We start from the raw sequence: 13,122 nt of genomic DNA, 5'->3' as shown, positions 1-13,122 counted from the left end.
GCAGCGTCTCGATGAATTAATGCAAGTACTTTTATTTTCCATTCAAACATGCGTGTTCCTATCTAAGAGATTCATTAGCGCTTAATTATGGAGAAGGTGATGATCAGTGACACTCATCACCTTCCTCAACCCATGAACGTGTGCATGACAACCACTTCCGCTCTATATTAGATTGAATGAGTATCTCTTAGATTCCATAATCAGAATCTTCGTAGTATAAGTTAGAATTGATGGCGTTATTCATGAGAATCCGGAAAGTCTAAACCTTATCTGTGGTATTCCGAGTAGGATTCTGGGATAGGATGATTGTGACGGGCTTCAAACTCGCAAGTGCTGGGCGTAGTGACAGACGCAAAAGGATGGTAAATCCTATTCCGGTATGATCGAGAACCTCTAGATGATTAGCCGCGCTGTGACAGAGCATTTGGACCATTTTCACTGAGGAGATGGGAAGTAGCCATTGACAACAGTGACACCTTACATAGAGCTTGCCATGGAAGGAACTTTGCACTTTTGCATGCATGAGGGAAGAGGAATACAAGAGAAAAGCTAAAATTCAGAAGACAAAGCATCTCCAAAACCCCAACATATTCTCCATTACTGCATAATAAGTATTTATTTCATACTCTCTTATTTTTCGTAATTCAATTTGATAAGTGAATTGTTTTCCTGACTAAGAGTTACAAGATAACCATAGATTGCTTCAAGCCAACAATCTCCGTGGGATTCGACCCTTACTCACGTAAGGTATTACTTGGACGACCCAGTGCACTTGCTGGTTAGTTGTGCGGAATTACATAGTGTGAAGTAATTTTCGTGCACCAAGTTTTTGACGCCGTTGCCGGGGATTGTTCGAGTTTGAACAACTGACGGTGAATCTCGTTGCTTAGATTAGGAAAATTTTGTCTTTTGGGTCAGAGTCTTTTATATTCTTTTCAAAAAATTTTTTTTTTCAAAAATATTATTTTTCTTTAATAATTTATTTCGTGAGTTTAGTGTCATGTTCTAAGTTTGGTGTCAATTGCATGCTTGTCCTTGTCTTTTAATTTTTGAAATTTGTGTTCTTTATTCTTTCTTCATCTTCAAGTTGTTCTTGTTTATTTTTCTTGTTTGATCTTTAGTTTTTCTTGTTCTGTTTCTTTTTTTGTTTTTCTTGTGCCTTTTCAAAACATTAGTTTTCAAAAAAAATATTTCATTCTTAGTTATTTAAAAATACTTCTTCAAAACAAGTGTTACATTCATAACTCAGTTGGCTAGAGCGTTAGTCTGTGTTCTTGGTAATTGGGTATATTCTTTTCAAAATCCTCTTTTTCAAAAATAATTTTTCTATTAAATCTTGTGCCAAACTTTAAGTTTGGTGTTTTCTTGTTGATTTTTCTTTGGTTTTCGAAAATTTTATTTTGGTTTTCTAAAAATTTTAAGTTTGGTGTTCTACCTTCATGTTCTTGTTGTTCTTGTGATTCTTCAAAGTGTTCTTGAGTCTTCCTTGTGTTTTGATCTTAAAATTTTTAAATTTGGTGTTCCTTGGTGTTTTCGCTCCAAAATTTTCGAAAACAAGGAGCATTAGATCTAAAAATTTTAAGTTGTGTGTCTTTTGTGTGTTTTTCTCTTTCATTATAAAATTCAAAAGTCAAAAAATATCTTTTCTTTATTCTACTCATAATTTTCAAAAAAATTAGCATTAAATTAGTCATCAAATTTAAAAATCATATCTTTTTCTAATCATATCTTTTCCAATCAAATCCTTTCAATCATATCTTTTTTAAAACTTCCTAACCATTTTTTTCTTTCTCTCTCTCCATATTTCGAAAATCTTCACCCATTTTTATTTATTTTATTTTAATTTATTTTATTTTCGAAATAAATAAATAAATATATTTTTTTTCTATTTTACATCATCTCCCTTTCTCCATCATGGATCTAAGTGGAAATGAACAGTCTAGAAGGACTCTGGGGTCATATGCTAACCCCACCACTGCTTCATATGGGAGTAGTATCAGTATACCCTCCATTGGAGTCAGTAGCTTTGAGTTGAATCCTCAGCTCATTATCATGGTGCAGCAAAGTTGCCAGTATTCCGGTCTTCGACAAGAAGAACCTACAGAGTTTCTGGCACAGTTTTTACAAATTGCTGACACAGTACATGATAAGGAAGTAGATCAGGATGTCTACAGATTATTACTGTTCCCATTTGTTGTAAAAGACCAAGCTAAGAGGTGGTTAAATAACCAACCTAAGGCTAGCATAAAGACATGGAAACAGCTGACAGAAAAATTTCTGAATCAATACTTTCCTCCAAAACGGATGACACAGCTAAGGCTGGACATCCAGGGCTTTAAACAAGGAGATAATGAATCTCTTTATGATGTCTGGGATAGATACAGAGAGATGCTAAGAAAATGCCCCTCTGAAATGTTTTCAGAGTGGGTTCAGCTAGACATCTTCTATTATGGGCTTACAGAAAGAGCTCAGATGTCTCTAGACTACTCAGCTGGTGGATCTATCCATATGAGAAAGACAATTGAAGAAGCTCAAGAGCTCATTGATACAGTTGCCAGAAATCAGCATCTGTACTTAAGCAGCGAACCTTCCATGAAAGAAGAGGCTAAAACAGTAACTACTGAACCCAGTCCTGCTGAACAAGCTACTGAATTCAATCAGCAATTGGATTTTCTAACAAAATAGTTAGCCGAATTCAAGGAGAGACTACAAGAGACAAGGATGGCTAATATAAATATGGAAGAACAATTAAAGCAAACAAAGCAGCAGCTGTCAAAACAAATAACAGAAGAATGCCAAGCAGTTCAATTAAGAAGTGGAAAAACATTAAATACCCCACCTCAAGGCAGCAGGAAGCCAAGAAATGAGCAAACTACCCAAATTCCATCTGAGGACAGTAAGAGCCCGGGGAAAAATAATTCTGGCACTAAAACGCCAGAAATTGGGTGGAAGGCTGGCGCTGAACGCCCAAAGTATGCTCAGGACTGGCGTTCAACGCCAGAAACAAGCAAGGAACTGGCGTTGAACGCCCAAAGGAAGCACAGTTCTGGCGTTCAGATGCCAGGAACAGATGAGGAGTTGGCGTCTAACGTCACTCCAGCTTCCAACCCTGGCACTCAATTGCCAGTGAGGGATCAGACACACACAAGTGCTGATGACAACCCCTCTAAAAAGGCTTCTTCAACCACTTCTGTAGGAAATAAACCTGCAGCAACCAAAGTTGAGGAATATAAAGCCAAGATACCTTATCCTCAAAAACTCCGCCAAGAGGAGCAGGATAAGCAATTTGCTCGCTTTGCAGATTATCTCAGGACTCTTGAAATAAAGATTCCGTTTGCAGAGGCACTTGAGCAAATACCTTCTTATGCCAAGTTCATGAAAGAGATCTTGAGTCATAAGAAGGATTGGAAAGAAACTGAAAGAGTTCTCCTCACTGAAGAATGCAGTACAGTCATTCTGAAAAACTTTCCAGAAAAGCTTAAAGATCCCAGAAGCTTTCTGATACCATGCACATTAGAAGGTAATTGCACCAGGACAGCTCTATGCGATCTTGGGGCAAGCATCAACCTAATACCTGCATCCACCATCAGAAAGCTTGGTTTAACTGAAGAAGTTAAACCAACCCAGATATGTCTCCAACTTGCTGATGGCTCCATTAAATACCCATCAGGCGTGATTGAGGACATGATTGTCAGGGTTGGGCCATTCGTCTTTCCCACTGACTTTGTAGTACTGGAGATGGAGGAGCACAAGAGTGCTACTCTCATTCTAGGAAGACCTTTCCTAGCAACTGGACGAACTCTCATTGATGTCCAAAAAGGGAAAGTCACCCTGAGAGTCAATGAGGATGAGTTTAAGTTGAATGCTGTCAATGCCATGCTGCATCCAGACACACCAAAAGACTGTATGAAAGTTGATCTTATTGACTCTTTGGTGGAGGAGATCAACATGGCTGAGAGTCTCGAATCAGAGCTGGAAAACATCTTTAAAGATGTTCCACCTGATCTAGAGGATTCAGAGGAATTGAAAGAGTCTCTGAAATTTCCTCAGGAAGAGGAAAAACCTCCTAAATCCGAGCTCAAATCATTACCACCATCCCTGAAATATGCATTTCTGGGAGAAGATAATACTTTTCCAGTGATCATAAGCTCTGCTTTAAATCCACAGGAAGAGGAAGCACTAATTCAAGTGCTAAGGACACACAAGACAACTCTTGGGTGGTCCATAAGTGACCTTAAGGGCATAAGCCCAGCTAGATGCATGCACAAAATCCTATTAGAGGATGATGCTAAGCCAGTGGTTCAACCACAGAGGCGGCTAAATCCAGCCATGAAGGAAGTGGTGCAGAAAGAGGTCACCAAATTACTAGAGGCTGGGATTATTTATCCTATTTCTGATAGCCCCTGGGTGAGCCCTGTTCAAGTTGTCCCTAAAAAGGGCGGCATGACAGTGGTTCATAATGAAAAAATGAACTGGTTCCTACAAGAACAGTTATAGGGTGGCGCATGTGTATTGATTACAGAAGGCTCAATACAGCCACCAGAAAGGATCATTTTCCTTTACCATTCATAGACCAGATGCTAGAAAGACTAGCAGGTCATAATTATTACTGCTTTTTGGATGGCTATTCAGGCTACAACCAAATTGTAGTAGATCCACAGGATCAAGAGAAAACAGCATTCACATATTCATCTGGAGTATTTGCTTACAGAAGGATGCCTTTTGGGCTGTGTAATGCGCCTGCAACCTTTCAGAGATGCATGCTCTCTATTTTCTCTGATATGGTGGAAAAATTTCTGGAAGTCTTCATGGATGACTTCTCAGTATATGGAGACTCATTCAGCTCCTGTCTTGATCACCTAACACTGGTTCTGAAAAGATGCCAAGAGACCAACCTGGTTTTAAACTGGGAAAAATGTCACTTTATGGTGACTGAGGGGATTGTCCTTGGGCATAAAATTTCAAACAAAGGAATAGAGGTGGATCAAGCTAAAGTGGAAGTAATTGAAAAATTACCACCACCTGCTAATGTTAAGGTAATCAGAAGCTTTCTGGGACATGCAGGATTTTACAGGAGGTTTATAAAGGATTTCTCAAAAATCACAAAACCTCTGAGCAATCTGCTAGCTGCTGACACGCCATTTGTGTTTGACACAGAGTGTCTGCAGGCGTTTGAGACTCTGAAAGCCAAGCTGGTCACAGCACCAGTTATCTCTGCACCTGACTGGACATTACCATTCGAATTAATGTGTGATGCCAGTGATCACGCCATTGGTGCAGTACTGGGGCAGAGGCATGACAAACTTCTGCATGTCATTTACTATGCTAGCCGTGTTTTAAATGATGCCCAAAAAAATTACACAACCACAGAAAAGGAATTGCTTGCAGTGGTCTATGCCATTGACAAGTTTAGATCATACTTAGTAGGATCAAAAGTGATTGTGTACACTGACCATGCTGCTCTTAAATATCTACTTACAAAGCAGGATTCAAAACCTAGGCTTATAAGATGGGTATTGCTTCTGCAAGAGTTTGATATAGAAATAAGAGACAGAAAAGGGACAGAAAACCAAGTGGCTGATCATCTGTCCCGAATAGAGCCATTAGAAGGGGCGCCCTCTCCCTCTATTGAGATCTCTGAAACCTTTCCGGATGAGCATTTGTTCTCCATTCAGGAAACACCATGGTTTGCAGACATTGCAAACTATAAAGCTGCAAGGTTCATACCCAAGGCGTACAGCAGGCAACAAAAGAAAAAATTAATTTCTGATGCAAAGTACTACTTGTGGGATGAACCCTATCTCTTTAAGAGATGTGCAGACGGAATAATCCGTAGGTGTGTGCCTAGAGAAGAAGCACAGAGCATCTTATGGCATTGCCATGGGTCACAATATGGAGGTCATTTTGGAGGTGAGCGAACAGCCACCAAGGTCCTCCAATGTGGTTTCTGCTGGCCTACACTCTACAGAGATTTCCGAGAGTCTGTACGTAACTGTGACAGTTGCCAGAGAGCTGGTAATTTTCCTCATAGTTATGCCACGCCTCAACAAGAAATCTTGGAGATTGAGTTGTTTGATGTATGGGGAATTGATTTCATGGGGCCTTTCCCACCATCATACTCAAACACTTATATTCTGGTGGCAGTTGACTATGTATCAAAATGGGTAGAGGCTATTGCCACACCCACCAATGATACTAAAACAGTACTGAAGTTCCTCCAGAAACATATATTCAGCAGGTTTGGTGTCCCTAGGGTACTAATCAGTGATGGGGGCACTTACTTCTGCAATAAACAGCTTTACTCTGCCATGGTCCGGTATGGGATTCGCCATAAGGTGGCGACTCCATATCATCCACAAACAAATGGGCAAGCTGAAGTTTCTAACAGAGAACTAAAAAGAATCCTGGAACGGACTGTAAGTACCCGTAGAAAGGATTGGGCACGAAGCTTGGATGATGCTCTGTGGGCTTACAGAACAGCATTCAAGACTCCTATAGGGACCTCTCCATACCAACTTGTGTATGGTAAGGCTTGTCACCTGCCGGTGGAACTGGAACATAAGACCTACTGGGCAACCAGATTCCTAAACTTTGATGCCAAACTAGCTGGAGAAAAAAGATTGCTCCAGCTGAATGAGCTAGAGGAATTCAGATTCACTGCTTTCGAAAATGCCAAGCTTTATAAAGAGAAATAAAAAAGATGGCATGACAGAAAGCTGTCATCTAGAATCTTTGAACCAGGACAAAAGGTTCTGTTGTTTAACTCTAGGCTCAGGCTATTCCCCGGGAAACTGAAATCCCGGTGGAGGGGACCATATGTGATTACAAGTGTATCACCAAACGGTTATGTGGAGCTTCAAGACATTGACTCTGATAGGAAGTTCATTGTTAATGGACAGAGAATCAAGCACTATCTTGAAGGTAATGTTGAGCAAGAATGCTCAAGGCTGAGGCTAGATTAAAAAGCTTAGCAAGGTCCAGCTAAAGACAATAAAGAAGCGCTTGCTAGGAGGCAACCCAGCCATTGGCATCACTTTCTCTGGCATTTTGCCCTATTCTTGATTTTATTTATTTATATAAAGTTCATTGTTAATAAGGTAAAGAGTCCATTGCATAAGTTCACAGGGTTACAGAAGGATTCAGCACGCAAAACAGAGAGAAAAAGCTCACTGCCAAGAAAACGCCAGTAAGAGGCACAATTGGGCGTTCAACGCCCAAAAGAAGCATCCACTGGGCGTTGAACGCTAGTAAGGATAGCTATCTGGGCGTTAAACGCCAGAAAGAAGCTCCTTCTGGGCGTTTAACGCCAGATTTACAGCGTCCTGGGCATTCAGAAAAACGCCCAGTGACAAAGGAGTTCCTGGCGTTCAACGCCAGAAAGAAGCAACAGCTGGGCGTTGAACGCTCAGGAGAAGCAGCAATTGGGCGTTAAACGCCCAAAACATGCAGCGTTTGGGCGTTTAACTCCAGGATGGTGGGGAGGAGGTAAATTCATTTTTACTTCATATTTTTCATTTTAATTTTAATTTTCATGTTTCAATTCATGATTTCTTGCATAAACATGTTACAAACCCTGATTTCTAAAATCCCTAATTTCTAAAATCCCTACTTTAAAAATATCAAATGTATCTTAATCCATAAACACAAATTCTTTTTCAATCCAATCCAACTCTTTTTCAAATTTTCCAAAACAAATTTATCTCTTTTCCTTCTAAAATCTTTTCAACTCATCAATATCTTTTTCAAATCTCCACATTATCTTTTTTAAAATCCAAATTTATCTTTTTCAAATATCTTTCATATCTTTTAAATTTTAAATCACATCTTCTCATATCATACTTATTTTTTATAAATCATATCTTCTATCTTATCTTTTTTAAAATTTTCGAAAACCCACCCCCTCCCTTTTAAATCCACTTTCGGCCTCCCTCCTCTCATCCACCATTCGACACTAGCTCTCCTTCTATCCCTCTCCTTTCTTTTCTTTTGCTTGAGGACAAGCAAACCTCTAAGTTTGGTGTGTTTAACCGTGATCACTGAACTATACCCACTAAGATCATGGCTCCTAAAGGAAAATAACCCACTCCAAGAGGCAAGAAAGAGAGTATTCCAAAACCACTTTGGAATCAAGGGAAGTTCTTAACCAAAGAACATTCAGACCATTACCACAAAATAATGGGTCTAAGATCAATGATCCCGGAAGTCAAGTTTGATTTGAAAGAAGATGAATATCCGGAGATCCAAGAGCAGATTCGAAGCAGAAACTGGGAAGTCCTAGCTAATCCTGAAACAAAAGTGGGAAGGAATATGGTTCAGGAGTTCTACGCTAATCTGTGGCAAACAGACAGGCAGAGAATATCTGGAATTGCCCTCTATGACTATAGGACTATGGTCAGAGGAAAGATTGTTCACATCCACCCTGACAAAATCAGGGAGATCTTTAAGCTACCTCAGCTGAAAGATGACCCAGACTCCTTCAATAGGAGAATGATGAGAACAAACAAGGGCCTGGATAAGATTCTAGAGGATATATGCATCCCTGGAGCCAGGTGGACCACCAGCAGCAAGGGTGTCCCAAATCAACTCAAGAGAGAAGATCTCAAACCAGTCGCCAGAGGATAGCTGGACTTCATTGGGCGTTCTATATTGCCCACTAGCAACCGTTCTGAAGTCACTGTTAAAAGAGCAGTGATGATCCATTGCATTATGTTGGGAAAAAAGTGGAAGTTCATCAACTGATTCCATCTGAATTTTACATACTTGCAAACAAGAACTCCAAAGATGCCAGGTTGGCTTATCCAAGCCTAATCTCTATGCTCTACAAAGATGCTGGAGTGAGGATGGGAATAACAGAGTACATCTCAGTGGAGCAACCAATCACTAAAACCACAATAGAAAAACAACAAATACAGGATGACCCCATCAAGAGGAGGACGTAAGAATTCCTCCCGGAAGTCTCTCAATTTGAATATTGGGAACAACTTGAAGCATCTGTCACCAAGTTGTAAGAATCTATGGACCAAATAAAGGAAGAACAGCAAAATCAAAACAGTATGCTCTGCAAACTGCTCAGGGAACAAGAAGAGCAAGGGCGTGACTTAAAGGAACTGAAGCGTCAGAAGTTATCTCTTGAAGGACCAAGCACTCCACAGACTAGAGGAACATCCACATCCCAAACTCAAGGTTGTTGAGCTCTAATCTTAACCTTAACTCTGTGATGATTGTTCTTATTTGAGTTTTACCTTAGTAGTTATAGTAGTAATTAGTAGTTATTTTATCTCCAATTAAGCTATAATTTATTTCTCTCATCATCATTAAACATGAATAAAATAGAAGATTTTTTTTAGAATAAGGAGGCAATATTTTTCGAGTTTTTAATAAAAGAAATTCTAATTAATTACATGTGGTGGCAATGCTTTCTGCCTTCTGAATGAATGCCTGAACAGAGTATATGTCTGTGGAATTTGATGTTCTTGAATGTTAAATATGTTGGCTCTTGAAAGAATAATGAACATGAGACATGTTATTGATAATCTGAAAAATCATAAAAATGATTCTTGAAGCAAGAAAAAGCAGTGAATACAAAGCTTGCAAAAAAAAAGCAAAAAAAAAAAAAACAAGCAGAAAAAGCCAATAGCCCTTAAAACCAAAAGGCAAGGGTAATAAAAAGGATTCAAGGCTTTGAGCATCAGTAGATAAGAGGGACTAAAGGAATCAAATCCTGGCCTAAGCGGCTAAACCAAGCTGTCCCTAACCATGTGCTTGTGGCGTGAAGGTGTCAAGTGAAAACTTGAGACTGAGCGGTTAAAGTCAAGGTCCAAAGCAAAAAGAAGAGTGTGCTTAAGAACCCTGGACACCTCTAATTGGAGACTTTAGCAAAGCTGGGTCACAATCTGAAAAGGTTCACCCAATTATGTGTCTGTGGCATTTATGTATCCGGTGGTAATACTGAAAAACAAAGTGCTTAGGGCCACGGCCAAGACTCATAAAGTAGCTGTGTTCAAGAATCAACATACTGAACTAGGAGAATCAATAACATTATCTGAATTCTGAGTTCCTATAGATGCCAATCATTCTGAGCTTCAATGGATAAAGTGAGATGCCCAAACTGTTCGGAAGCAAAAAGCTACTAGTCCCGCTCATTTAATTAGAATCTGAGCTTCACTCAAGAACTCTGAGATATTATTGCTTCGTGACTTATTTGTATTCTATTTTATTTGTCTAGTTGCTTGGGGACAAGCAACAGTTTAAGTTTGGTGTTTTGATGAGCGGATATTTTATACGCTTTTTGGGATTAATTTCATGTAGTTTTTAGGATGTTTTAGTTAAGTTTTTAGTATATTTTCATTAGTTTTTAGGCAAAATTTATATTTATAGACTTTACTATGAGTTTGTGTATTTTTCTATAATTTCAGGTATTTTCTGGCTGAAATTGAGGGAGCTGAGCAAAAATCTGATTCGGGCTGAAAAAGGACTGCTGATGCTGTTGGATTCTGACCTCTCTGCACTCGGAATGGATTTTCTGGAGCTACAGAAGTCCAATTGGTGCACTTCTAATTGCGTTGGAAAGTAGACATCCAGGGCTTTCCAGAAATATATAATAGTTCATACTTTGCTCAAGGATAGACGACGTAAACTGGCATTCAACGCCAGAAACAGGTTACAACCTGGCGTTGAACGTCCAAAACAGCCCAGGCACGTGAGAAGCTTAAGTCTCAGCCCCAGCACACACCAAGTAGGCCCCAGAAGTGGATTTCTGCACTATCTATCATAGCTTACTCATTTTCTGTAAACCTAGGTTACTAGTTTAGTATTTAAACAACTTTTAGAGATTTATTTTGTATCTCATGACATTTTAGATCTGAACTTTGTACTCTTTGACGGCATGAGTCTCTAAACCCTATTGTTAGGGGTGAGGAGCTCTGCAGCGTCTCGATGAATTAATGCAAGTACTTTTATTTTCCATTCAAACATGCGTGTTCCTATCTAAGATATTCATTAGCGCTTAATTATAGAGAAGGTGATGATCCGTGACACTCATCACCTTCCTCAACCCATGAACGTGTGCATGACAACCACTTTCGTTCTATATTAGATTGAATGAGTATCTCTTAGATTCCATAATCAGAATCTTCGTGGTATAAGTTAGAATTGATGGCGTTATTCATGAGAATCCGAAAAGTCTAAACCTTGTCTGTGGTATTCTGAGTAGGATTCTGGGATAGGATGATTGTGACAGGCTTCAAACTCGTGAGTGCTGGGCGTAGTGACAGACGCAAAAGGATGGTAAATCCTATTCCGGTATGATCGAGAACCTCTAGATGATTAGCCGTGCTGTGACAGAGCATTTAGACCATTTTCACTGAGGAGATGGGAAGTAGCCATTGACAACGGTGACACCTTACATAGAGCTTGCCATGGAAGGAACTTTGCACTTTTGCATGCATGAGGGAAGAGGAATACAAGAGAAAAGCTGAAATTCAGAAGACAAAGCATCTCCAAAACCCCAACATATTCTCCATTACTGCATAATAAGTATTTATTTCATACTCTCTTATTTTTGGTAATTCAATTTGATAAGTGAATTGTTTTCCTGACTAAGAGTTACAAGATAACCATAGATTGCTTCAAGCCAACAATCTCCGTGGGATTCGACCCTTACTCATGTAAGGTATTACTTGGACGACCCAGTGCACTTGCTGGTTAGTTGTGCGGAATTAAATAGTGTGAAGTAATTTTCATGCACTAGCTGCCAGGGCGCTACCATTTTTTAACCTGATGAAAAAAGGAATAGCATTTGAATGGACCCCGGCGTGCGAAGAAGCATTCAAGCATTTCAAAGAGATTCTTACAACACCACCTGTTCTTGGGAAGCCTAAGGTCGGAGAACCACTATACCTGTACTTAGCCATAACAGATGAAGCGATGGCGGCAGTTTTAGTGCGAGAAGAAGGAAAGATCCAACAACCAATTTACTTTGTGAGCAAAGCGCTGCAAGGAGCAGAGTTGAGATACAGCAAATTAGAGAAGTTGGCACTTGCGCTCCTGACCTCTTCTTGTAGACTACGACAATACTTCCAGGGTCATCAAGTGGTCGTAAGAACGGACCAGGGAATCCGCCAGGTACTCCAGAAACCCGACTTAGCAGGAAGAATCATGACTTGGGCTATCGAGCTATCCAGTATGACTTGCAGTATGAGCCCAGTCATGCGATTAAGGCGCAGGCCATGGCCAATTTCTTGGTAGAAGTAACGGGAGACCCAAACGAGGAAATGAACATAAGGTGGAAGCTCCACGTGGACGGTGCCTCCAACCAAACGTTCAGATGTGCCGGGATCATCCTGGAAAGCCCAGCCGGAGTCATATATGAACAGTCGATCAAGTTCGAGTTTTCGGTGTCAAACAATCAAGTGGAGTACGAGGCCCTTCTGGGTGGCTTGATCCTGGCCAGGGAGGTCGGAGCCACAAGGCTAGAAGTGTGCAGTGACTCGCAGGTCGTTACCTCTCAAGTCAATGGAACTTACCAGGCCAGAGATTCACTCTTACAGAAGTATCTGGAGAAGGTCAAAGAGTTGAGCAATCAATTCGAGGAGGTCACGATCCAACACGTTCCGAGGGAAAGAAACACACGGGCAGACCTCCTGTCTAAGCTAGCAAGCACAAAACTAGGGGCCGACAACCGGTCTCTCATTCAAGGTTTGGTAAAAGAACCATCTGTGGTCCTACAGTTGACTCAATCAGAACCCTCTTGGATGGACCCGATCATTAATTTTCTGGAGAAGGCAAGGCTCCCCAGCGATGACAAGCTGGCCAAAATGATAAGGCTGGAAGCGGCCAAGGATGCCATCATACAGGGCCAGTTGTTTAAAAAAGAAATCAGCCAACCCTTGTTGAAATGCTTGCATCCCGACCAAACGGACTATGTGCTCAGAGAGGTCCATGAGGGGTGCTGTGGTCACCACATCGGGGGCAAAGCTTTAGCAAGAAAGCTCATCAGAGCAGGGTATTACTGGCCATCCATGATGAAGGACTCCAAAGAATTCGTAAGGAAATGCGTCTAGTGCCAAGAGAACGACAATTTCCACAAGGCGCCAGCAACCGAACTAAGCCTATTGACGTCTT

Source organism: Arachis hypogaea, chromosome 14 (genome assembly GCF_003086295.3).
Source record: "Arachis hypogaea cultivar Tifrunner chromosome 14, arahy.Tifrunner.gnm2.J5K5, whole genome shotgun sequence".
Lineage (NCBI taxonomy): Eukaryota > Viridiplantae > Streptophyta > Magnoliopsida > Fabales > Fabaceae > Arachis > Arachis hypogaea.
This window is presented reverse-complemented; position numbering follows the sequence as displayed.